General features: G+C 44.8%; 1 long non-coding RNA gene across 1 annotated transcript; it reads right to left on the reverse strand.

Moving 5' to 3' along the window:
• Positions 1-8,572: 8,572 nt before the first annotated feature.
• LOC119815749 lies at positions 8,573-27,336 on the reverse strand. Its single transcript, XR_005285569.1, has 4 exons — positions 27,207-27,336; positions 13,579-13,680; positions 13,071-13,232; positions 8,573-8,849 (listed from the first exon to the last, which is right to left on the reverse strand). It is a non-coding gene; the product is annotated as an uncharacterized LOC119815749 (long non-coding RNA).
• Between the last annotated feature and the right edge of the window lie 457 nt (positions 27,337-27,793).

The following is a 27,793-nucleotide window of genomic DNA, read 5'->3' on the forward strand; positions in this document are numbered from 1 at the left end:
TTGAAGAAAATCTTAAATTATTAAAAATAATTAATGAGTTCATATTTTCCCACCATGGTTAAAGCCTTCTGGGACAAAGATGTGATCCCTTCCCTAAAGAGTCTCCTAGGCTTATAGAGGTGTTAGGTCCCAGAACAAGAGACTCTGAGGAGTTCAGAGGGGAATCACCACAGGGGTGTGAACATGGAGTTCCGTGAGAGCCCAGAGGAGGCAGCAGAGAGCTCAGATTGTCAAGATCTTCCAGACAGGCACAGAAGCCACAGAGGATCTCAGTGACTTGGAAGGAAAAAAACCCACATCCAGACATATTGAGGGTTGAGCCCAAGCCTGCTGATTCATGCCCCAGCCTGCTCTCCCTTTGACCATGTTGCCTGTACACTTGTTGGAGACACATTTTTTAACTGTACCCAGAAATTTAAAAAATAGGCAAGGGTCAAGTGAGGAACTCCATAATACTCTTGCCAAAAAATACGGGGGGTGGAGGGGGGACAAATTTATTCCAGAAAGTAGCACTGAAGAAACAGTGTCCTTGAAAGCCAGTGGGGGTAACTTACTTATTCAGCACCATGGGTCAAAAAGGCAGGCAAGGAAGCCCTGACACTGTCACTTCACCAGGTGACCCAGAAAGCCAAGAGCATAAAGGTCTCTCGCATGGCCTGGTGCCTCTGACTGAGGCTTGTGCGGGAACAGGGTGACAGCTGTGAGCTACAGCAGAGCGGGAAGAAGCCTCTTGAAGGACACTGTCCCAGGAGAGGTAATGCCATCTACTGTCCCAGGAGAGGTAATGCCGTCTGCTTGTTATTTTAAGAGACCCCCCCCCCAAAAAAAGACATAAACCAAAACATGCAATTTCCGAATAATCTTGACTCAAGAAAGGAAATAACATCTGTGATTGAGGGTAGGTAGACTAGAAGATGCGTGAGATTCTTACTTCTAAATAAATGTTTCCCTGCCAGGCAAAAATTGAAATGGATCAAGAAATATTAATTTCAGCTGGGTGGTGGTGGCGCACACCTTTAATCCCAATACGTGAGTTTGAGGCCAGCTTGGTATACAAGAGCTAGTTCCAGGACAGGCACCAAAGCTACAGAGAAACCCTGTCTTGAAAAAAAAAAAAAAAAAAAAAAGGAAGGAAGGTTGATAGGAAGGAAGGAAGAAAGGAAGGAAGGAAGGTTGATTTCATATAAATGAGTCTCACTTTTTCCACACAGCACACAACTGCTCACAATTCAGTGTATAATGAATGTAAAGAGTTTTCACGTTGGAGAAAAAGCTTTGGCCTTAAACCTGAATTTAGAATCTGGACTTCCCTTTCCAATTATAGTCCAAGACTTTCAAGGTGTAAGTATAATTCAGCTTGTCCCTGACGGGGTCCAAGTATTAGAAGTTCCATCCTGCCATCGAGTCCAGCCTCAAAGGAGTTCCAGTCTTGGAACTTCTCAAGGAAACCTGTTCAGCCTTACTTCAGCCAGGGGCTGACTGAAAGACACAGAGATAAATTACAGAAGCAAAATGCAGGTGTGGCAAAAGGCAGGGAAGGCATCAAGCAACCCTTCTTCCTGATAGCTCTTTCCCTGGCACTCTCTCTCCTCCTCTGCTTTGCTCTGTTTCTCTCAACACACCTGCTTCACCCTCTTGCTTGCCTGGACCAACCAGCTTCTTCACTAATGTATATAGAACCAAACACGGACCTCAGGACCTGCACCACACTCCCCCCGTTCCATGGCAGACCACTCTCAGACTAGCGTCCTTGAGCCCCCTTTAGGCAAATGCTTGAGAATCTGATTGGTCCAATTTGCATCTGCCTGTGGATAAGCTGCCCTCAGGTCAGGTGCCCACTCAGCTGTAAGCAAAGAGCCAGGGTTATGTCCTACAGACCTGGTCCCTGGATTGACCCTTTTGGCAGGAGCTCTTGCTAAGGAAGGCACATGATCAGGGAGCAGGAACAGGACTCCCTAAAGGAACCTGCCCCAAATTAGAACTGACCATACCCCTAAGATATCACCTGGCAGCCAGTACCCAGAGGGCAGTCCTCTGGAAACTACCCCCCACCCCAGGAAGGGCATCTCCCACTCAGACAGCAGGTGAGAGTGCACCCTTGAACCCCCTGCCAACTGACTAGACTGCCCCCACACACTTCCCACCCCTCACCACACTAGTTCCTAAATACCACTGCTGGACCCCAGAAGAGATCTCTGACCAAGGCCCCGGTTAACTTGGTGTCATGCTCAGTTCAGCTTGGCAGACAATAAACACTTGTAAATTGAATTGCATGGCCTTAGCTCAGGTGCTGCTAATGTGGCTCCCAGCCACACATTTGCATGGATGAGAAGACGGATGAGCCTCTCCATAGAGTCTCCTTGAAGCAAAATTGGTTTCAGGTGGAAATGATGCTTCAGAGGCTCTGTCTGACCTTCTGGCTCTAAGAAGTTAGTGTCCCGGGAACAGAATGGGCTCCCGATGGCTTACGTGAACTCTTCCAGAATTCTAGGTGGCAGTGAATACTGAAGTGTCGGCGTTTCTAAAAGGGGGATTTAGGAAATTAATTGTGCCAGAAACAGATTCTCTTAGATGTTGAGTTGCTTTGATTCTGTAGGTTTCCAAAAGAGGGAAATTTCGAGAAGATGGAATTTGTCCTCAGAGGTCAAACCCGTACTTGAGTTAGAGCCATCCTATTATAAGTCTAGAACATCCTATGATAAATCTAGAGACTAATTGTTTTGTCCTTGCTCAGACTCTTGTAAATGATGGAAGGAGGCCATGCAGTGTACTTTACATAAATTAACCGTGGCCTCACCTTCCTCTCCCTCATCTCTTCTTTGGGTCTAAACTCTCCTCCACCCTCACATAAATAAAGGAGAGAAAAGAAAAGGGAAATGTCCCAAACAAGAGCAGAGGAGTGGCATTGGACTGGAAATTTTGAGAAGGTGTAAATATTCTGGAACTCGAGTGACTCACTTTGAACTAGTCTGTAACTCGTTGTGTGTCAGGAATAGCCTCTGTCCTTCCTACCTGCCATGGCGGTCGTGAGGAGCATGTGCAATGTGTCTGAACATGGTTTGGAAAGCGTATCGGAAGAATTTGCTATGAAAACCACTCGTTTCCCAGTTCGGTTTGATCGGGCTCCTGCTACCCACTGAGTTAATTTGTGTTGTCGGGTGTTCGATGACACAACTTCTTACCAAGGAAAAGGAAAGGAATTCTGCAGTGTGTAATTCCCACATGGAGTTGCTGTTATCGTTGTTTGTAGCCTGTGGTTTGGAGGGTATGGAAGTGTTTCCACACGTGCTTTGACTCTGGGTGGGAAAAACCCAGACGGGAATGCTCTCGAACCACTTTGGATGCACTGGGCAAAGTACTGAACAGGAGCTTTGAATGTAGCTGTTGTTATTTCAATGCTTTGCTTTCTAATTAACTTTGTACGTCCTTTGCCTCTGCCGGGAACAGAGTGTCATACGCTGTTAGAATTTTTTATTGTAAAATAAAATGACAAAGGCTTTCATACCCCAAAACCTGCCTGCTTCTCATTCCATCTCCTCCAGATGGTGTAAGAGCATCTCTTTCACAACCCGTCTACACAACAGTGCCTTCTGGGGGTTAACTACAGAGCAGTGGCAGCCCTCAAGCCCCTTGTGATCTCAGAAGCCACACCTGCTTGGGCATGGGACCATGGGCAAGAAATAAATACTCACTTTTGTATGATTCCCACATCCTCAGAAGCAACTGGGGGCTCCAAGCAGAAGCCAGTGCTGTTAGGGTGTGCCTTCCAGAATGTAAAGAAATCCCACTGAGGTCAAGGGCTCCTGATGAGTCCACAGAGAAATGAGAGCAATGGTCTTGGGAGATGAGCTTCCAATAATTATGTTATCCCACTCTGTGCTATACACAGTAGCCATGAAGCCTGCCTTGTGTGAGTCCTACCCAGAGACCAGGGGTTCCTGCCAGCCCTGCCCTCTGCCTTTTAATTGGCTGGGAGACTTGACCCAGGGGCTACAAACTTATAGGTGGACCAGCCCTGAGAATGTCACTTAGTCCATGAACAAGGCCAACCATTTTCTCCCACTAGAAAATGCCAAGACACAATGTTATCAGCACGTGTCTCAACAGGATGGCCAAGACCCAGATGAGCCGCGACGGACTAATTCAAAGCAAAGAGCTAAGAAAACAGAAAAATGAGTAAGAAGTAGCCTTGAGATAAGGAGATTAGTAGAGGTAAGGAAACCCAACAGACAAGCAAATCAACCTTGAATGTTTCTGGGGTATCCATGGGCCTAATGATCACAAACCTTTGCCATTCAAACTCAGGCAGCATCTCTGAGTTGCTTTTAACTGCCCCACCCTCAACTTGCTGAAATCCTCTCCAGGTCTTTGCAAAAATACTCAAAGGCTCACAGGGCAATTTTAACTCCTTCTCCTGCCACTCTGCAAAGAGGACTAAGACACATTTCCATAACTGAGCCCACAGCCCCTGTCACATAACACTGAAGAGGATTAAATATAGAGATCCTACAAAATGCTTGCAATGAGGTGTTCCATGGGACAGCGGCTACTGCAGGTACTAAACCCATCCAGAAACCCCGGTGGTGAAGGGTTTTCCTTTTCCTTCTTCCTGGATGCTGGTGGCTCTTGACTCTTTGGGACAAATGAAAGGATCAAACAAAAGGAAACAGTGGTGCCTACTTCTGCCCAAGGAATGACTGTAGACAGTCTTGGAGCTAGAGAAGGCATGTGTATGGCCAAATCCTCCTGGCAGAGTACCGTCAGCAAGCATTCCATCTTCCGTGTATTTCATTTCTGTTGCTGTGGTTAAATACCCCAGCAAAAGCGGCCTGTGGGGAGAAAGGGCTTATTTTGGCTCACAGTTCCAGGGGGTACAGTCCATCATGGGAGGGTAGAAATGGTAACAGAAGCATGAGGTTAGCCCATTGCATTATGTCAGCAGACTTAGAAGTAGAGCCATCCTATAAAGCCTTAAAGCTCACCCCCAATGACATACTTCCTCCAGCCAGGCTCCATCTCCTTACAAGTCCATAATTTTCCCAAACAGTGCCATCAGCTGGGGACCGAGTGCTCCAACACATGAGCTTATGAAGGACACCTCACATTCCAACTATAACACTGTATACTTGGACTGGAGAGGTGGCTTAGCAGTTAAGATCACTGGCTGCTCTTCCAGAGGTCCTGAGTTCAATTCCCAGCAACCACATAGCAGGTGGCAACTATCTGCAAAATGTTCATAGATGTTAGAAACCAAATGTGTGCGTGTCCCCACACCCAAGTTCACCTTAGCACCTGAGCCCTGATGTGAGGGGATTTGGAGGTTATATCATTGGAGATAATTATGTCCAGATGCCTCTTAAATGAAGAAAGCTCCCAGACACCAAGCCTGCAGGTGCTCTGGTCTTGAACTTCTCAGATCAGCTACAAGGAATAAATGCCTGCCATCTTTAATCCACCCACAGTAGCCCAAACAGACCAAGACAGTAGGAAGCAAGGCTCTGCATCTCTCCAGGACTATGTGGAGGACAGATTATGGTCAATACTGGGCAATTTGTTTTGCCAACATCTTGACAAAAGTTAACATTTACACAAGCACAAAGCCAAACTTGTACAGAGACCACATGACTCACTGGAACAGAAATAAAGTTTGGCTAGCATGACAGTTTTACTGCTACCCTGTCATCCAAGGGCCTTTGCTGAACATAGAAGGAGTCTGCTTATGCCCCTCCCTCACTCCATAGCCTAGCCTTCAGCCCTGGGACAGGGGCCTTCCGAGGACACTAAAGTCTGTAGAAGCCATGCCCTCTGAGGCTGTGGGATGCCTGTGATAGCAATGCCCACTGAAACCCAGGGTCTTCCAGCAGCTGGATGCCGAGCTGGGATTTGGGGAGATGACACAAGAGGCTGGTTGTAAGCTCACAGGGAAGCCCACTGTGTAAGTCAAATTTGTGGCTTCCAGAGAAAGGATTGGGTAGTCTTAAGACTTATTAAGTCTTAACTGCCAGATCGCCCATGTTGCCATGCGTATTAATGTCTAGGGGACTTGGGAACTGGGAGTTTCTTTCTCTTTAAGGTTTTGTCTCTCACAGGGGTAGGTTCCAAACTGATCTTCCTGGTGACTGTTTTAGAAGGGGTTTTGGTAAAAACAGAACCGATGGCTAACAACAGAAACCAACAACAAATGATCAGGCATTAGATCAGGAGGAGGGCCGTAGGGCTGTCTTTCCACCAGGGTCATTCATGTGTGGCTATGGCTTTCCTCACACTGACCATTAATCTTTTATTATTTGACTAAAACTCTCCATGAGGTACCTTCCATGTGGCCAGTCTTCTAGTTCTCCCTCGGTTGAGCAAACATTTCCTGAGGGCTAAGTCAGACACTGGAGCCCAGGTGACACTGATGCCCAGGTGACAGGGTTCCACGGTGAGGAGGTCACAGCTTCTACCCCTCACAGAGTTCATAGTCAAGGACAATTGGCCCTGGAGACGCAAAGCTCAACATAAAAAGGGTTTGCCTCTTTTCTACCTCATGAGAGCCAGTCAAATGAAAACCAAAATTTACATCTTTCTGCAGATGTGTAGGTTTGGAACAGGACTTTTATTGCTGTAGTTCTGTCTGATGGGACCACAAAGTTCACCTTCCAAATTATCTTTAGCTAATTAGGAAGACATCAGGAGGATGCCCAGGGAGAGAAAACAAATTGCCAAATGCCAAGAATCTGCAAGCCTAAGTTTCAGAGCTTTAACCATCTGGTGAACTCAGGAAAGGAATAAGACTCTTGAGGGCTGTCAAATGCAATCTACATGAAGACCTCAGTAATGATAGAATTCATGGGTGGAGCCCCAGCACACAGCTGCCAGTTTGAAGTACCCATATTAATGATATGCCAACCAGAATTCATTGGCTAATGTATGGCGTGGTGGTTTGAATGAGAATGACCCCCATACAGTCATATATTTGAATGCTTGGTCTTAAGCTAGTGGAACTATTTGGGAAGGATTAGGAGGTGTGTCCTTGTTGGAGGAGGTGTGTCACTGAATATGGGCTTTGTGATTTCAACAGTGCACACCAGGCCCAGTGTCTCTCTTTTCTGCCTACAACTTACAAAACAGATAGATGTAACCTCTTATTCGCTGCTCCAATGTCATTTCTGCCTACCATGCTCCCTTCCATGATGGTCACGGGCTAACCCTCTGAAACTGTCAGCAAGCCTCCAGTTAAATGCTTTCTTTTATAAGTTGCCTTTGTCATGGTGTCTCTTCCCAGCAATAGAGGAGTAACTATGGCATATAGGTTTGAGTTTGTGTTCGGTGTCTGAATTATACTCTGTGCAGAAAGTCTAAGCAGATAAGTTACTCCATCTTTCCAGTACTATCATTCTTTATTGCATTAGTGTGTTTAGCTTTCTGGAAATTGTGTTTGTTTTTATTTTCTTGGCAAATTTACATATGAAATAAAGCACATCCTCCCCATGGTAATTTTCCTTCCGAAGTGTCAGCAGAGATTTGTGCTTACAGCCTTTCTTCTCTCATTTCTCCAGTCTCCACAGGAAAATATTTTAGCAAGAATTTGAGATTCTCTGAGTATCAAGCATGGCCATTGGATGAACTGGTGTAATTTGCTGTTTTAAAAATGATAGAATGTTGCACGAGTTCTAATTGGTCTTAATAATAAAAACCCGGAGCCCAATATTGGGGTAAATACTGAAAGATCTAAGAGATAAAGCAAGTCACAGACAGCTCTTACTTTGCTAACTCCTCAGCAGAAAAGGGCTGGCCTCTTGTCTCCTCCTGCTTTATATTCCTCTCTCCACCCAGCCATATCACTTCCTGCCTGTCTGTTTAGTCCTCCAGACCTCCATGGTTAACTAGTGGCCAGCTCTGCCTTCTGATCTTCAGGCAAGCTTTATTTGTTATAGTACAAATAAGATCCCACAACAGAATCCAGGTCTGGAAATCTGGCTCAGTGGCTAAAAGCACTGGCTGCTCTCCCAGAGGTCCTGAGTTTGATTCCCAGGACCCACATGGCAGCTCACAACTGTCTGTAACTCCAGTGGTCCATTGCCCTCTTCTGACCTCTGTAGGTGCCAGGCATGCTCATGGTACTCAGGCACTCATGAAATTAAAAATAAACCTCAAAGGGGGGAGAAAAGACAGAATCCCAGGCTCTGACTTGGAAGGATTGGGTGGAATATTACTCATCTTTACATTCCAAAGTCGGCATAGGGTAAGACTCAACTTATGTATATGAAAGTGCTTACCTGACCCGAGGTTAAACAGAAAGAGGGCTTCAGAAAGTCTTGCTCCTCAAACGAGAGGGACTGGGCTAGACTGATGGCATATCAACTAAGAGTGCTTGCTGCCCTTGCAGAGGACCCAAGCGCAGTTCCCAGCACCCATAGGAGGGGACTCACAACTGCCCATAACTCTGGCTCCAGGGATCCAAAGCCCTCTTCTGGCCTCGGTAAGTACCTGCATATATGTGGCACACCCGCAGAGAGAGGCACACACATACACATAAATATAAATAAGTAATAGATAAAATGAGAGGAAGTAAGTTGGAGTGGAGAGGTTGAGAAGAATGGAGAGATTTTTAATATAATTCAGTATTTGGGTGGAAATCAGTGTCAGCACTCTGGGGTGTTGACGGGAGGTTGCAGCTTTACTGAAGTTCTTACTGCTTACTTTAGAGCTTAGCATTGTTCTGATTTAAAATTACACGAGATGAGGAGCCAAGAAAATCTTTTCAGTTCGGGTCCTCAAAGAATTTTCCTCTAGATCTGATTCTGTTTCGTGGCCAGCGTGATCACACATGACATGGATCCCTGCTGTGATATCCAGTCTTCATTCTGCAACAAAATGCCTGATGTAATCCATTTACAAGAGAAAAGCTCATTTTCAATCCTGGCTTCAGAGGCTTCAGGCTATAATCAATTGATTCTATTGCTTGGGCCCATGGTGAGGCAGGGACCCCATGTGGTGGAACCAAGCAATTCACCTAATGGCTAGACATAGAATAAGCAGGAAAGACAGGCTCCCACCACACCCTTCTCTGAAATGTCCCCAATGACCTAAAACCCTTGAGCTTACCTCTTAAAGTTTCCTCTGACGTTAACACACTGCCTAAGGGGACATTCCAGACCTGAATCATAGCACCCACATCAGGATCTGGAACCTTCAGGCCTTTGTCACATTCTAGCTCTGTGACTTTGGGCCACTTGCATCCTGTCTCCATTGAGAAGCTTTCTACAGAAGAGGACACCATAGAGAAGGAGATAGAACACACAGCTTACAGCTAACTGCCTGGCACACTGTAAGCATGGTGCTTACTGCTATTCACACAACTCCTGTAAGAATACTTCCAACAGTGGGGTGTTGACAGAGGTTTCTGTCCTGCCTGGTTCCTGCAGCTGGTTAGTCCCAAATAAACACACAGAGGTCTATATTAAATATAAACTGATTGGCCTAGTAGCTCGCCTTCTTATTAACTCATAACTTATATTAGCCCATAATTCTTGTCTATGTTAGCCATGTGACTTGATACCTTTTTCAGCGAGCCAGTCACATCTTGCTTCCTCTGCAGCTGGGTCACGATGCAGACTGAGCTTTCCTCTCCCAGAATTCTCGTTGCCCCACTGCTACTTCCTGCCTGTTCTCCCTGCCTATACTTCCTGCCTGGCTACTAGCCAATCAGTGTTTTATTAAAATACAATTGACAGGATAAAAACTATTGTCCCACAGCACTTCTCCCCTCTGTTAAAAAAAAAAACAAAACAAAAAACAAGAACTCTGAATCTAATATTCTTTGTTTAGCTTTTCTCCTGACTATTATCCATAACAACCTGTAACCAACATTTTAAACAAAGAAAAATATCCATAGTCCATTTTGGGGGGAATGCAAAAGGATCCTTGGGCCTTTAAAGATCAGATCAACACCCATGGATGAATGGGTCTTGCATACAATGAATGTTGAGACACTTGACTATGGTACTGAAGCTTGGGTAGGAGAAGCAATTTCCAATGATAAGAGGAGACACCAAAATACCAAATGTTTTAATTGTGGTAGAATGGGACATCTGAGAAGGGATTGCAGACAAGGGATTCCTAGGAATAATGTGTCCTCTGGGGATGGCAGGAATAGGAGGATTCAGCCTTCAGGTATATGTAGGAGGTGTGGCAAAGGCCGACACTGGACGGTCAATGAAAGATAGACAATAAGGAAATGCCATTGGTGCCTCTTGCAGGCCCCCAATGATGAACATGGTCCAGTCGTTCCCAGTTACGTGTCTCACCAGCAAAATTAAAAAATCCAATGCTTACTGTAAAAAATAATACTGGTCTGGATGAAGGAATAAATGTGGAAGATGAGTCAAAAAACTCCAGTAGGACATAGGAAAAGTATATTCTGGCAGACTTCTATAAATAATCAAAGACCAAAGCTAAGAGTGTGTATAAATGTTCAGTTCCTAGGGATTGGAGCCCAATCTCAGGTAAAACAAATCATGAGATGTGTTGAATGCCTAGGGCCAGAAGGACAGAGAGGAAGACTGAGGCCATATGTAGCTAATATTGCAGTGAATTTGTGGGGTTGTGACCTATTGCAACAGTGGAATATCCAGATTAACATTCCTGCAGCCCCAAAAACTTATGTTTCTGGGGAAAATATTATAAGATATTATAGACAAAGGTCACCAGCCGTTCAGGCTGTAAAAGTACACAAAGGAATTTGATAAACCTTCAGAGGTACTAATGGCCCTGCCTTTAAAATGGTTAACTGAGAAACCAATATTGGTTAAATAGTGACCTCTAGCTGAAGAAAAGCTGCAGGATCAGGTGGGACAGAAAACCTCAGTCAACAGAATGGCACCCACATGGACAACTGCATCCACACAAGCTTGAGAGAGCTTGGGAAGTAATTCTAGAGAGAAAAGAATACAGCTAAGCACAGTTTATTGATAGCAGCACTTTCTCAGGTGGGCTCTGTTTGCTAGAGGTAAATGCATCTCATTTAAGAGAGGCTTCCTGACTTGGCTTTAGCTGCAAAACCTTGCAGCTCTTTTAAGAGGTCCTGCCACGAAACACTTAAATGGTGTTGATGAAAGCTGATCACATGCTTTTTGGTGGTGGCAGGGACCTTGAAACACCTTAGATTTGTGGCAATAAATATGGCTCTGGCTGGTACCTCCACCATGAGGCTGGAATCTCAGCAAGCTAATGAATGGGCTGGATCCAGCCATCAAAACCACAGCTTTAATCCTAGTCATATTGCTTAGCAAATTAAAGACTAATATAGTCAGAAAAAGAGAGATATACAGTAAAGTTAGATTTAAAGGCAAAGAAAACCTCTAAATGGTTTACAGTGTGTTTAAAAATATATGTAGGCTTGGAAAACAAAAGAAAAGAATAAAGTCCCTAAAATAAGAAAGAGAGTAGTTGGGTGTGGTGGCAAACACCTTTAAACCCAACACTAAGGAGGCAGAGGCAGACAGATCTCTGTTAGTTCAAGGACAGCCTGGTCTACAGAGTGAATTATGGGGCAGCTAAAGATACACAGAGATACCTAGTCTCAAAAAAGTTAAAAATAAAATTAAAAGAAATAGAGTTTAAAATAAAGCCACATAAAGGTAAACAATACACATAGAGTCTGGATACTGTATGTTATTATGTTCTCTTTGAATTGTTTGAATGCTGAGAAAGGAGCAACAGCTGCTAAAAGAGATTTGTTTATAAATGCTGCTGAATTAATCCAAGATAGGTATTTTGAAAATACCTTGACTTAAAAATTGAAGTCAAAAGGTATGTTACTTTGGAGAAGAGGTTTTGCTTTTGTTTCCACAGGAAATGAGAGGCTGTGGATTCATTCTTGGTTAAGAAAAATCAGGTTTGCTCAAGGAAGACCCCCTGAGAAATCTCCAAAAGGAGCAGATGGCCTGGATGTCTGAGTTCTACATCAGAACAGATTCAAGACTGCTGCCTGAGATGATCAAGATTCACAGGATACTCCAGTCATGACTTGATCATAATTCTAAATTTTTTTAGGTCCCCATAAGAGTATCAGCACCCCAATCAGCAGGAAGTAGCCTAGAAAACTACTCCCACATTCCCCAAAAATGGATTATGGATGTTTGCCTTTGTTTAGAATGTTGGTTAGAAGATGCTATGGATAATGGTCTGGACAAAAAGCTAAATAAAGGAGATTTGATTCAGAGTTCTTGTTTAAAAGGGGGAGAGTGCTATTAGACAATGGTCTTTTATCCTGTCACTTGTATTATTTTTAATAAAATGCGGATTGGCCAGTAGCCAGGCAGGAAGTATATAGGTGAGGCAACCAGGCAGGAAGCAGAGGTGGGGAAACGAGAATTCTGGAAAAAGGGAAGTTTAAGTCTGCAGTCGTGACCCAACCTCAGAGAAAGCAAGATGTGACTGCCTCGCAAAAAAAGGTACCAAGCCACATGGCTAACTCAGACAAGAATTATGGGCTAATGTAAGTTAAAAGAATTAGTAAATAAGAAGCCTGAGCTAATGGGCCAATCAGTTTATATTTAATGTAGACCTCTGTGTGATTCTTTGGGACTTAATGGCTGCAGGACTGGGCAGGACACAAAACCTTAGTCAACAGTGCGGACTTCCTTATCTTGCCAGAGCTGGCATGTCACCTATGGGTCACCCATGTACTCACTTTCACTGACCCATCCTCTGTGGAAATCTCTTTTGTCCACCAGAACAGAGTGTGAGCTCAGGACCCTGGGGAGAGGTGGAGGTACTGTAATGGAAAACCCTGCACCACTCACCACAGCAGGAAGTGAGGGATGGGATACAGATCTCCCAGATCTCCCCAGCATCCCCATATTCTTCTACCAACCCTGGAGTTATTCTTCTCTGTACTCCACTCCCCAGGACACTCCAGCAACTTCATGAAACAGCTGGCTTTGGTGCGCCAACGGGTCTGGTACAGCATCAAGCACAGTTGCTTTGTTCAAACAGCGTAGCTCACAGTCCCAGAGTCACGTGGCAAGCCAGTGGAAAATGAGATACTATTTGAGAGCACTCAGTGGGCCTTCCCATGTTACCTGCTCAGGGGCAATATGTAAGGTTTTGTTTTGTTTCTATGACGAATCTCTGACAGCCACATGGGGAAATATTTCTTTTTAGCTCATGGTTCCTTGGGCTTGAATCCATGGTCAGCTGGTTCTCTTGCTGTGAGTATCAGGAAAGGGTGAACAGCTTGGTTCCTGTAGACAATCAGAGGGAAATGGGCTTTAAAAAGGTCAGGGCAAGATATCCTTTAAGGTACACACACACACACACACACACACACACACACACACCTATCTCCACCAACCAGACCCCATCTTACACAGGTCTACCCTTCTTCTCAAATACTCTGTTCGAAATTCAAGTCCATCAGTGGTTAAATCGCTGATGAAAACAGAGACCTCATGACCCAGTCACTTCCCCTAAACTAACCTTTAAACATTGCTCATATGGGGACTCAAGACCTCAGTGCATAAGCATGCTAGAGGATACTGCGTACCCAAACCATAATACTCAGTGCAGTTGACAGTAGAGTTCACTCACCATAGAACTGAGGGAAGTCCTGCCCATCCGCACTTTGGAGTCCAGACTTGGTGGTACCGTTTATTTATGAAAACATTCTCTATCTTTGTTGGTTGATACAGGCTGAGGGGAACAAGGGGAATGTTATAGTTCAATAATATAATGTTATTGGTCTCCAATAAACTAACTGAGAGTTTGAGAATCACGGCTTTAGGGTATCTTGGCTCCACCACAGATAGATGTGTGCTTCTTGGTGTGTGTGTGTGTGTGTGTGTGTGTGTGTGTGTGTGTGTGGTGTAACCTAGGGTTTGAATATATCTTACTCTTGGGTAGGGGTGGGAAATATGAATGAGACGGCTCTTTTCATTTGTTTGGGGTTTGGAGGGACAGAGCCTCACTATGTAGCCCTGACTGGCTTGGAACTCTCTGTGTATACCAGACTGACCTTAAAATTATAGCCAACCCCGTGTCTCTACCTCTCCAGTTGGTCACTACTATGTGATGCTGTCTGGCTTCTCTTTCCTTTTTGCAATAGGTTCTTATTAAGTGTCCAGGCTGGTCTTGAACTAAGTCTGTAGCCCAGCCTGACCTGGGGTATGTGATCCTCCTGCTTCTGGGGCAGCTGGGATTTTAGGTGTGCACCACCAGGTCTGGAACCATGATATTCTGCTGCAGCAGCCCAAGCAGAGTCATGCAGAGACACCAGTCAATGAGTCTGGCCCAGTTTCATTATTTGCAAACTGGATGTTCACCTTGAAACCAAATCTAAAAAGAGCACATTCCCGGCAGGGGCAAGTAGAACACTCCCACGGCAGGCAGCTATCTGAAGCCTCCAGAAGCCAGGTACTACACCTGTGTTTATTTTTGCACTACATGCTTTCAATTGATGCTGTGTCTCTGTGCCCCCCTCCCAAAGGTTTCTTCTGGATCTTCTAGATGATAATGAGCAGGCAGGGCATGCACGCGCTCGTGTGTGTGTGTGTGTGTGTGTGTGTGTGTGTGTGTTGTGTGTGTGTGTGTGTGTGTGTGTGTGTGTGTGTGTGTGTGTGTGTGTGTGTGTGTTGGGGGGGGTGCAGACCGGGGAGTGTCACATGTCTGAATCTATGCTGCCATCTAGTGGCCACTCTGAGAAATGTAGCATTTGTATTAAAAACCCAGAAACCTGAGACGACAATAATGATCTTAGGCAGCCAGCACTCGCAGACACTACCTCAGTTAACTGGCAACAGTCTGTCATAGTGCATGTTTTCCATATGAGAAAATAACAGAAAGAAGAACATGTGAATAACCAAGTGGGGGAAGGAAAGACGTGCTTTGTGTGCTGCTTTAAGTGCCAGGAGAGCATACTAAGGGTACTAAGGGAACTCAGAGCAGGGACGTCTAAGCTAGACGGGAGGGGGGGTGAGTATCAGGAGAAACTTCCTGAAGGAAATGGCATCCCGCTGCTGGGAGAGAGGGCAGCTATTGTGGCTTCTCTCTTCTCTCCTTGCTCAGTGCCCTGGGATGAAGGGCTTGAGGATTGATAAACTGGGCATATTTAGCCACATGCCACCCTTCATCCTCTTTAAAGAGCTGAGAACTCACAAAGGATGCTCTTGGACCCCATGTTACTCTTGCAGCTAAGTTGTGGGGAAGTTAGCTCCAAAATGCCACAGAGTCCAGCAGCGAGATGAGAGGTGAAGTTGCCTGCATCCTTGCTGTTGTCTGGGCAGAGGCAAATCTGAGAGGTCCAGAAGGGAGCATGGGGTGTTTTGTCTCCCAAGACTCATTTTAGGACCAGTGACTCCTCTGCTTCAAGTGGCACTGGGGGCTGAAATAAGAGACTCCTGACCACCCTCTTCCCAGCACAGACAGACCAGGGAAGGGATGTTGACCAAGCCCAGGCAACCTATTAGAAATGGCTATGGATCACCATCCCTAACTTCAAGCTCTACTATAGAGCTATAGGAATAAAAATAGCATGGTATTGGCATAAAAACAGACAGGTGGATCAATGGAATTGAATCAAAGACAATGACATGAATCCACACACCTATGAACACCTGATTTTACAATGGAAAAAAAAAGAAAGCATCAACAAATGGTGCTGGCATAACTGGATGCTGGCATGTAGAAGAATGCAAACAGATTCATAGCTATCACCCTGCACAAAAATCACATCCAAGTAGATCAAAGACCTCAACATAAATCCAGTTACGCTGAAGCTGATAGAAGAGAAAGTGGGAAGTAGCCTTGAATGCATTAGCACAGGAGACCACTTACTGACTATAACCTCAGTAGCACAGATACTGAGAGTGACAATTAATAAATGGGACTTCCTGAAACTGAAAAACTTCTGTAAGGCAAAGGACATGGTCAACAAGACAAATGGCAGCAGCCTAAAGAATAGGAAAAGATCTTTACATACCCCACATCAGACAGAGAGCTGATCTCCAAGAAGTATAAAGAACTCAAGAAACTAGACACCAAAATACCAAATAATCCAATTTTTAAAATGAAGTACAGATTTAAACAGAATTCTCAACATAAGAATCTCAAGTGGTCAAGATGGACTTAAAGAATTGTTTGAGGCAGGCTTGTGTCGGTTTCTCCCGTCCCTGTGTCTCCCAAGCTTTCCCTAGTGTTCTCAGGTGTCCTGCTCCTGTTCTAAGGCCATCCACCCAAAGGGGTCAGACTCTGGCCTCCAGGCAGGTCTGAGGATTCCTGCGGAGGGGTGCGGGCTCCTTCAGATTGTGCTGCCAGGTTCACTGTGTGGTATTCCATCCCGCCCTGCCCCCACCTTGGCCCTTCTGTCTGGGCTGCAACCCTGGGCTGCCTGGAATCCCTGATCCTGTGCCCTGACATTCCATCTGAACTGGTGAGTGAATGCGGACCCTGGGGCAACCTGCCCTGGAAGAGAGCACAGACCCCCTCCCCCCAGCTCCCTCTGCAGGCTTGTCTCTGTTTCTCCCGGCCCTGTCTCTCCCAAGATTTCCCTAGTGTTCTCAGGTGTCCTGCTCCTGTTCTAAGGCCATCCACCCAGAGGAGTCAGACTCTGGCCTCCAGGCAGGTCTGAGGATTCCTGCAAGGGAGTGCAGGCTTCTTCAGATTGTGCTGTCAGACTCTGGCCTCCAGGCAGGTCTGAGGATTCCTGCAAGGGAGTGCGGGCTTCTTCAGATTGTGCTGCCAGGTTCCCTGTGTGGTATTCCATCCTGCCCTGCCCCCACCTTGGCCCTTTTGTCTGGGCTGCGACCCTGGGCTGCCTGGAATCCCTGATCCTGTGCCCTGACATTCCATCTGAACTGGGGTCAGACTCTGGCCTCCAGGCAGGTCTGAGGATTCCTGCAAGGGAGTGCGGGCTCCTTCAGATTGTGCTGCCAGGTTCGCTGTGTGGTATTCCATCCCGCCCTGCCCCCACCTTGGCCCTTTGGTCTGGGCTGCAACCCTGGGCTGCCTGGAATCCCTGATCCTGTGCCCTGACATTCCATCTGAACTGGTGAGTGAATGCGGACCCTGGGGCAACCTGCCCTGGAAGAGAGCACAGACTCCCTACCCCCACTTCCCTCTGCAGGCTTGTGTCTCCCAAGCTTTCCCTAGTGTTCTCAGGTGTCCTGCTCCTGTTCTAAGGCCATCCACCCAGAGGAGTCAGACTCTGGCCTCCAGGCAGGTCTGAGGATTCCTGCAAGGGAGTGCGGGCTTTTTCAGATTGTGACTCAAGGAATAGGTCCTCCTCTGGCACTGGGGAGATCCAACCAGTTTCAGTCACAGCAAAGATTGGTCTAGGACACCAAACGCCTCCGGGCTCCTTTTGAAGGAAGAGATGGGCAGGCGCCAACGCAGGAGCTCCTCCAACAACATGAAAGGCAACATGACATCACCACAAGCCAGACATCCCGAAACAACAAGAATTGAACACCCTACCCCAGAAGATATAGAAGAAACCGACCTTAAACAGTACTTTATGAAAATAATAGAGGACCTTAAACAGGAGGTAAAAAACTGCCATAAAGAAATGGAGACGACAAACAAAAAGGTAGATGAAATAAATAAATCTCTCAAAGATACCCAAGAAAAACAAGAAAAACAAGAAAAAGCAATCAAGCAGGTAAAGAAAACAGTACAAGACCTGATAAATGAAATGGAGGTATTGAAGAAAACACAATCTGAGGGACGACTGGAAATGGAAACTCTGAGTAAACGAACAGAAACTTCAGAGACAAGTATTTCCAACTGAATACAAGAGATGGAAGAAAGAATCTCGGACTCTGAAGATACTATAGAGGAAATAAACTCACAGATTAAAGAACTAAATAAATCTAACAAATTCTTAACACAGAACATTCAGGAAATCTGGGACACCATGAAAAGACCAAACCTAAGAATAATTGGGGTAGAAGAAAAGGAGAAGAATTACAACTCAAAGGCCCAGAAAACATGTTCAACAAAATTATAGAAGAAAACTTCCCCAACCTAAAGAAGGATGTTCCTATGAAGGTACAAGAAGCCTACAGAACACCAAATAGACTGGATCAAAAGAAAGCATCCCCACGCCATATAATAATCAAAACACAAAACATACAGAATAAAGAACAGATACTAAGAGCTGCAAAGGAAAAAGGTCAAGTAACATATAAAGGGAAACCTATCAGAATTACACCTGATTTCTCAATGGAAACCATGAAAGCCAGAAGAGCTTGGATAGATGTGCTACAGACACTAAGGGAACATGGATGCAAGCCTAGACTATTATACTCAGCAAAGCTTGCATTCACCATTGATGGAGAAAACAAGATATTCCAGGACAAAAACAGATTTAAACAATACGCAGCCACAAATCCAGCCTTGCAGAAAGTAATAGAAGGAAAATCACAAACCAAGGAGTCCAACAACGCCCACAATAACTCAGGCATCTAGCGACCCTTCACCAGCACAACTAGAAGAAGGGAAACACACAAACTTTACTACTAAAAATGACTGAAGTTAACAACCACTGGTCATTAATATCACTTAATATCAATGGACTCAATTCACCTATAAAAAGGCACAGGCTAAGAGACTGGATACGAAAACAGAATCCAACATTTTGCTGTTTACAAGAAACACACCTCAACCACAAAGACAGACACCTACTCAGAGTAAAGGGATGGGAAAAGGTTTATCAAGCGAATGGCCCTAAGAAACAAGCGGGTGTGGCCATACTAATTTCCAACAAAGTTGACTTCAAACTAAAATCAATCAGAAGAGATGGAAAGGGACACTTTATACTCATAACAGGAAAAATCCATCAGAATGAAGTCTCAATCCTGAATATCTATGCCCCTAATATAAAAGCTCCCACTTATGTAAAAGAAACACTTCTAGAACTCAAGGCAGCCATCAAACCACACACACTAATAGTTGGAGACTTCAACACTCCTCTCTCACCAATGGACAGGTCAATCAGACAGAAACCTAACAGAGAATTGAAAGACTTAATGGAGGTAATGAACCAAATGGACTTAACAGACATCTATAGAACATTCCACCCAAATAGGAAAGAATATACCTTCTTCTCTGCGGCTCATGGAACCTGTTCGAAAATTGACCATATACTTGGTAACAAAGCAAACTTCCACAATTACAAAAAAAATTAGTAACCACCTGTGTCTTATCGGATCACCATGGATTAAAATTAGAATTCAACAACAATGCTACCCCCAGAAAACCCACAAACTCATGGAAACTGAACAGTCAACTACTGACCCACACCTGGGTCAAGGAAGAAATAAAGAAAGAAATTAAAGTCTTTCTTGAATTTAATGAAAACAAAGACACAACATACTCAAACCTATGGGACACAATGAAAGCAGTGCTAAGAGGAAAGTTCATAGCACTAAGTGCCCACTTAAAGAAAACGGAGAAAGCACTCATTGGTGACTTAACAGCACACCTGAAAGCTCTGGAAAAAAAAAGAAGCAGACTCACCTAGGAGAAGTAGAAGACTGGAAATAATCAAACTGAGGGCAGAAATCAACAAAATAGAAACACAGAAAACAATCCAAAGAATCAATGAAACAAGAAGCTGGTTCTTGGAGAAAATCAACAAGATTGACAAACCCTTAGCCAAACTAATCAAACGGCAGAGGGAGAACACGCAAATTAATAAGATCAGAAATGAAAAGGGGGACATAACCACAGACACAGAGGAAATTCAGAGAATCATTAGATCTTACTACAAAAGCCTGTATGCCACAAAATTGGAAAATGTAAAAGAAATGGACAGTTTTTTAGATAAATACCATATACCAAAGTTAAACCAGGACCAGGTAAATGCTCTAAATCGTCCTGTTAGTCGCAAAGAATTAGAAACTGTTATCAGAAACCTCCCTACCAAAAAGAGCCCAGGACCAGATGGTTTCAATGCGGAATTCTACCAGAACTTCCAAGAAGACCTAATACCTATACTCCTTAAGGTATTTCATAATATAGAAACACAAGAGTCACTGCCAAATTCCTTCTATGAAGCTACAGTTACCCTGATACCTAAACCACACAAAGACTCAACCAAGAAAGAGAATTACAGGCCAATCTCACTCATGAACATTGACGCAAAAATTCTCAATAAAATACTGGCAAACCGAATCCAAGAACACATTAGAAAAATTATCCATTACGATCAAGTAGGCTTCATCCCAGAGATGCAGGGCTGGTTCAACATATGAAAATCTATCAATGTAATCCATCATATAAATAAACTGAAGGAAAAAAAACCATATGGTCATCTCATTAGATGCTGAAAAAGAATTTGACAAAATTCAGCACCCTTTTATGATAAAGGTCTTGGAGAGATTAGGGATACAAGGGTCATTCCTAAATATAATAAAAGCTATTTACAGCAAGCCGACAGCTAACATCAAATTAAACGGAGAGAAACTCAAGGCTATCCCACTAAATTCAGGAACACGACAAGGCTGTCCACTCTCTCCTTATCTCTTCAATATAGTGCTTGAAGTTCTAGCAATAGCAATAAGACAACATAAGGGAATCAAGGGGATTCGATTTGGAAAGGAAGAAGTTAAACTTTCATTATTTGCAGATGATATGATAGTATACATAAGCGACCCCAAAAACTCCACCAAAGAACTCCTACAGCTGATAAACTCCTTCAGTAACGTGGCAGGTTACAAGATCAACTCCAAAAAATCAGTCGCCCTTTTATACACAAAGGAGAAGGAAGCAGAGAGGGAAATCAGAGAAGTATCACCTTTCACAATAGCCACAAATAGCATAAGATATCTGGGAGTATCTCTAACCAGGGAAGTGAAGGATATATTTGACAAGAACTTTAAGTCTTTGAAGAAAGAAATTGAAGAGGATACCAGAAAATGGAAGGATCTCCCCTGCTCGTGGATTGGGAGGATCAACATAGTAAAAATGGCAATTCTACCAAAAGCAATCTATAGATTCAATGCAATCCCAATCAAGGTCCCATTAAAATTCTTCACAGAGATTGAGAGGACAATAATCAACTTTATATGGAAAAACAAGAAACCCAGGATAGCCAAAAAAATCTTATACAATGAAGGTTCTTCTGGAGGCATTACCATCCCTGACTTCAAACTCTATTACAAAGCTACAGTATTGAAAACAGCTTGGTATTGGCATAAAAACAGAGAAGTTGACCAATGGAATCGTATAGAAGACCCGGATCTTAAACCACAAACCTATGAACACCTGATTTTTGATAAAGGAGCCAAAAGTACACAATGGAAGAAAGAGGGCATCTTCAACAAATGGTGCTGGCATAACTGGATGTCAACCTGTAGAAGAATGAAAGTAGATCCATATCTATCACCATGCACAAAACTCAAGTCCAAATGGATTAAAGACCTCAATATTAATTTGAACACATTGAGCTTGATAGAGGAGAAAGTGGGAAGTACTCTACAACAAATGGGCACAGGGAACCGTTTCCTACGCATAACCCCAGCTGCACAGACTTTAAGGGCAACATTGAATAAATGGGACCTCCTGAAGTTGAGCAGCTTCTGTAAAGCAAAGGACATTGTCACTAAGACACAAAGGCAGCCTACTGACTGGGAAAAGATCTTCACCAACCCTGCAACTGACAAAGGCCTGATCTCTAAAATATATAAGGAACTTAAGAGACTAGACGGTAAAATGCCAATTAACCCAATTAAAAAATGGGGCGCTGAGCTGAACAGAGAATTCTCAACAGAAGAAGTTCGAATGGCCAAAAGACACTTAAGGTCATGCTCAACCTCCCTAGCTATCAGGGAAATGCAAATCAAAACAACTTTGAGATATCATCTTACACCTGTCAGATTGGCTAAAATCCAAAACACCAATAATAACCTTTGCTGGAGAGGTTGTGGGGTAAGGGGTACACTCATCCATTGCTGGTGGGAATGCACACTTGTGCAACCACTTTGGAAAGCAGTGTGGCGGTTTCTCAGGAAATTCGGGATCAACCTACCCCAGGACCCAGCAATTCCACTATTGGGAATCTACCCAAGAGATGCCCAATCATACAACAAAAGCATATGCTCATCTATGTTCATAGCAGCATTATTTGTAATAGGCAGATCCTGGAAACAACCTAGATGCCCTTCAGTGGAAGAATGGATGAAGAAACTGTGGAATATATACATGCTAGAATACTACTCAGCGGTAAAAAACAATGACATCTTGAATTTTGCAGGCAAATGGATGGAAATAGAAAACACTATTCTGAGTGAGGTAACCCAGACCCAAAAAGATGAACATGGGATGTACTCACTCATAATCGGTTTCTAGCCATAATTAAAGGACATCGAGCCTATAAATTTGGAATCCTTGAGAAGATAATAAGAAGGTGAACTCCCAAAAAAAGATATAGTAATCCTCCTGGATATTGGAAGTAGACACGATCGCCAGGCAAAATTGGGAACTTGAGGGTTGGGCAAGACTGGGCCAAGGGAAGATGGGGAGAGAAAAGTGTGAAGGAGAGAACGGGGGGAGCTCGGAAGAATGGGGTGCTTGGGATATAGGAAGGGTGGATATGGGAGCAGGGAAGCATATATCTTAATTTAAGGAGCTACCTGAGGGTTGTCAAGAGACTTGACCCTAGAGGGGTTCCCAGGTTTCCAGGGAGACGCCCCCAGTTAGTTCCTTGGGCAGTTGAGGAGAGGGAGCCTGAAAAGGCCAGTTCCTATAGCCATACTGATGAATTTCTTGCATATCACCATAGAACCTCCACCTGACGATAGATGAAGAAAATGACAGAGCCCCACATTGGAGCACCGGACTGAGCTCCCAAGGTCCTGATGAGGAGCAGAAGGAGGGAGAACATGAGAAAGAAAGTCAGGACCGTGAGGGAACTTCCAGCTGGCGACAGATGGGGAAGGTGACTGAGCCCCACATTGGAGCACTGGACTGAACTCCCAAGGTCCTGATGAGGAGCAGAAGGAGCGAGAACATGAGGGAGAAAGTCAGGAACGAGAGGGGTGCGTTCACTCATGGAGACGGTGGGACAGAACTAATGGGAGATCACCAACTCCAGTTGGAATGGGACTGATGGATCATGCGACCAAACCCGTCTCTCTGAATGTGGCCAACAGCGGGGGCTGACTGAGAAGCAAAGGACAATGGCTCTGGGCTCTGATTTTTCTGCATGGACGGGCTCTGTGGGAGCCTTCTCAGCTTGGTCGATCACCTTCCTGGACCAGGGGGGAGTTGGGAGGACCCTGGTCTTAGCATAGAGTGGGGAACCCTGATGTCTCCTTGGCCTTGAGAGGGAGGGAGGGGAGGTATGGGTGGAGGGGAGGGGAGGGAAGGGGGAGAAGGAGGGGAGGGAAGGGGGAGGAGGAGGGGAGGGAAGGGGGAGGAGGAGGGGAGGGAGAGGGGAGGAGGAGGGAAGGAGATGGAAATTTTTAAATATAAAAAAAAATAATAAACCATGAAGAAAATAAAAAAGAATTGTTTGACATCTTTAGCCATCAGGGAAATGCAGATTGTAACGACTCTGAGATACCGCCTCACACCTGACACAATGACAGCCTATGAGAGGATGTGGAGCAAGGGGAACACTCCTCTACTGCTGCAAGACTGCAGACTTGTACGGCCACTTTGAAGATCAATATGGCAGTTTCTCAGTGCCAAGGTTCTTTGTGGTCCATCGCCAAGGCCTTCAGGGTTCAGACTGGACACTGCAGCAAGTGAAAGGAACCTTTGTTCTTAGGGTGTCTGGCGGCAAACGAACTCTTTCACACACGTGCTGTTCTGAATCAGTCTCTTTATTTTTCTGATTCTAGTCTAATCCTCCTGTCCGAATTCTAATTCCTACTAGCTTCTTCTTTTTCTAGGCTCCAAACTTTCTTACAGGAGGCTTGCGGTGATAATAAAAAAAAATTACAAGAGTTACCTCTCATTGGTCAAAAGCACATTCCTAGGGTAAGCAGATAAGGAGCTGAGCCATTTACCATGATAATATAAGGATTTCAAGGTTCCGGAGTAAGACTGTGACCAGACCAGAGGGGTGTGGGAAAGATAGTGCAGTAACAAACTTTGAGGCATAAGTCTATTGTTAGCACACTTGGCAAGCAAAGAAATGGCATGCTTTTCTTAGGGTGCTTTTTTTATTAAAAGTCCTCCATTCTTTTTTTAAAGATTTATTTATTATATATACAATATTCTGCCTGCACGTATACATGTGGGCCAGAAGAGGCCACCAGATCTCATTACAGATGGTTGTGAAGTGAGCCACTATGTGGATGCTGGGAATTGAACCCAGGACCTCTGGAAGAGTAGCCAGTGCTCTTATCCTCTGAGCCATCTTGCAAGCCCTTCTTAGGGTGCTTTGTGTTGCAATGTTGGTTAGACATCTGCAACTCTGGCCTTGTGCATATCTGTAAAGTTTTAAACATTGATCTGTTTACAAAAAGTCTTTAGTCCAGTTTGAATAGATCTAGTTATGAAACATGTCCTAGTATATTTTCTATATATCAAAATTATATAGCTAAATGAAAGACATCTTCATGACCCTCCACAGATAAATGTGCCTGTAAGATTGAGATGTAATCACGAGACTGCATATGCACATTACATGAAAATGCATGGTAATGGGAAGATATCACAAATGTTATTGCTCAAGTGAAATTACAGATGAAAGGAACAGTTTCCAGAGTCAGTGGCCCTGCAGGCCCTGCCTACCTGGGTTCCTTCATCTAAGAATAATTTCTCTGGTGGGTTGACATCTGAATTCTCAATTGCTATAATCTAAAAATATATCACAGCTCACAATAGCTTGTGATAAACGCTCCTGACATTTCAGAAAATTGGTAATCAATCTACCTCAAGACTGAGTTATACTAGTCTTAGGCATATACCCAAAGAATGCTCAATCATACCACAATGACACTTGCTCAACTATGGTCATAGCAGCATTATTCATAATAACCAGAATCAGGAACAACCTAGGTGCCCCTCAACCAAAGAATGGATAAAGAAAATATGGTATTTACACAATAAAGTATTACTCAGTGGGGGGAAAAACAATGACATCATGAAATTTGCAGGCAAACTAGAAAAAAATCATCCTGAGTGAAGTAACGCAGACCCAGGAAGATAAACATGGCATGTACTCACTCATAAGTGGATATTAGCTGTAAAGGAAAGGACAGCCAGGCTACAATTCACAGTGCCAGAGAGGTTAGGTAACAAGGAGGGCCCAAAGAGGGACACGTGGATTTCCCTGAGAGGGGAATATAGAAGAGATCTCCTGGGTAAACTGGAGGCATCAGGGGACATGAGGGATCAGGTTGGGCAGGTTGGGAAATGGGACAGAGGGGAAGAGTAATGAAAGAGATATCTTGATGAGAGGGGCATTTTGGGGTTGGGGAGAAATATGGTACCAGGGAAACGCTCAGGACTCCATAAGGATAACCTCAGCTAAGACTCCTAGCAACAGTGGAGATGGCACCTGAACAGGCCTTCTCCTGGAATCAGATTGATGACTACCCTGACTATCATCAGAAATACTCTATCCAGTAACTGACAGAAGCAGATGTAGAGATCCACAGCCAAGCACTAGGTGGAGCTCTGGGAGTCCAGTCAAAGAGAGGGAGGAGGGCTTGTAGGAGCCAGGGAGTCAAGGTCATAACAGGGGCACCCACAGAGACAGCTGACCTGAGCTCCTCGGAGCTCAGACCAACAGCTAGAGAGTCTGCCTGGGACTGACCTACGCATGTGTGTGACAGTTGTGTAGCTTGGTCTGTTTGTGAGGTTCCTAGCAGTGAGATCAGGACCTGTCCCAGGCACTTAGCTGGATTTTGGGAACCTATTCCCCCTGCTAGGTTTCCTTGCTCAGCCTTGATGCAGGGATGCAGGGGGAGGAGCTTGGGCCTACCTCAGCTTGCTGTGCCTTGCTTTGTTAACTCCTATGGGAGGCCTGCCCCTTTCTGAATGGAAATTGAGGGGGTGGGTAGGTGGGAGGAGGGGGAGGGAAATGAGAGGTGAGGAGGGAGGGAAACTGTGGTCAGTATGTACAATAAGTGGAATAAATTTAATTTAATAAAAAGAGAAAGAAAAGAAAGAAGGAAAGAAAGAGAAGAAGGAAGGAAGGAAGGAAGGAAGGAAGGAAGGAAGGAAGGAAGGAAGGAAGGAAGGAAGGAAGGAAACGAATGGCTATGGAGCTGAGTTTTACAGTGACGGTTCTTCGTTCCTTTCCCTACGTGTTCCGAGGACTCCCTTGTAAGTTTTTTCAGGTTTCTTTCTACAGCTTGTTACCAAAGACCTATGCTATCACCCATAATGCTACTTAAGGAAGCGATTTTCTAACCACACCGAGGACAGGTGATTGTGCAGCTTCGTGCCATGGATTTTCCAGATTCTTACATAATCACACTCCCTCCAGGTGATGTGGCCATATCACCTTGGATATGCTGACACCTGGTATGGATGGACAAAAGGACTGGCCAACAATCAACAACGCTATCTTTGAGAAGCCACCTACAGAGAGGGAGAGCCCTGGGAGTCCATTGGATGCGTTAGGAAAGAATTCCTTCCCCCAGCTGCCTTCCAGGCACACCCAGCTCCTTGTGAAACTGAACTCTAGGGTTAGGTAAAGTCATTGTTTCTTCCTCCCTATGTCTCGGCATCTCACAAGCTCAGAGCTCTTAGAATCATCACTGCCTGTTACAGCAACTCAACACTGAGGGCTGTGTCCTACAAGGGCTAGAGAAACCAGAGGTGGATGCCCCAGTGTGGGGCAGTTTCACAGCTGTCATCATACATGTTGCCCCAGCTCTGGCCAGCAATCACCCTGTGACAGATAAAGAAGCAGGCTCAGAGAGGTTAGGTAACATTGTCATGGTTATGTATTGGCTTTGTGATACCTGTGAAGGGAAAAGGTCAAAGTGCCCTAAGACACCAACAACAGCATGTTCGCCTGCAGTGGAACTGAAAACTTAAAGCAGTTTTTAAAGGCTCTCTCTCTCTCTCTCTCTCTCTCTCTCTCTCTCTCTCTCTCTCTCTCTCTCTCACACACACACACACACACACACACACACACACACACACACACACCATTCCCAGTAGCCAGGTCTCACAGGTGCTGCATCTTCCTGATTCCATTACCACTAGGGGAGCACACAAATGGCTAGGATAATAAGGCAATGAGAGATTCCCCTTACCCTGGAGGACCCTGTTGCCATGACCAAAGGGTCACCGTATAAGCAGTTGGCTGCAAATCCTAGTGAGTTTCATCTTCTGTCTTGTTCAGAACTGTCACCTTTGGAAGACAAAGGCCTTTGGCCTCTGTGTACAGGTTCCTGCCTCTGCCTCACGCTTGGCCTTGCTTTCCCTAAAGCAGAATTTGTTACTCTGGTCAGGTTCCAGGACATCCCTCCACCCGCCTTACGAGGTTTGTCACAGCAGAATTCAGTAGCCCTGTGCTGTCCTTCTGCGTCTTGTGTCTATAGCTGGGCAGACCCAGGTCAGGCTGCCTTCCCTGTGGGCAGGACCAGCTGCTTCCTTCATGCCTTCTCCAGAACTGAGGGGACAAATCAAGCTGGAGGAAGCAGCTAGCTGCAGCTTGACCTTGATTGCCCCAAGCAGCTGTCCCTGTAGCTCAACTACAGATAGGCTGTGTTTTTATTCCCCATTTAGCTGGGTATAGGCTAGTAAGTGTTTAACCACCTTCTCTTTGGGGAAGAGGAAGACAGCCCTGCATTGGTACATACGCCCGTTTCCAGAGTGTAAACAGTCTCACGGTGCATCA

The sequence above is a fragment of the Arvicola amphibius genome, chromosome 5 (assembly GCF_903992535.2).
Source record: "Arvicola amphibius chromosome 5, mArvAmp1.2, whole genome shotgun sequence".
NCBI classification, from domain to species: Eukaryota; Metazoa; Chordata; class Mammalia; order Rodentia; family Cricetidae; genus Arvicola; species Arvicola amphibius.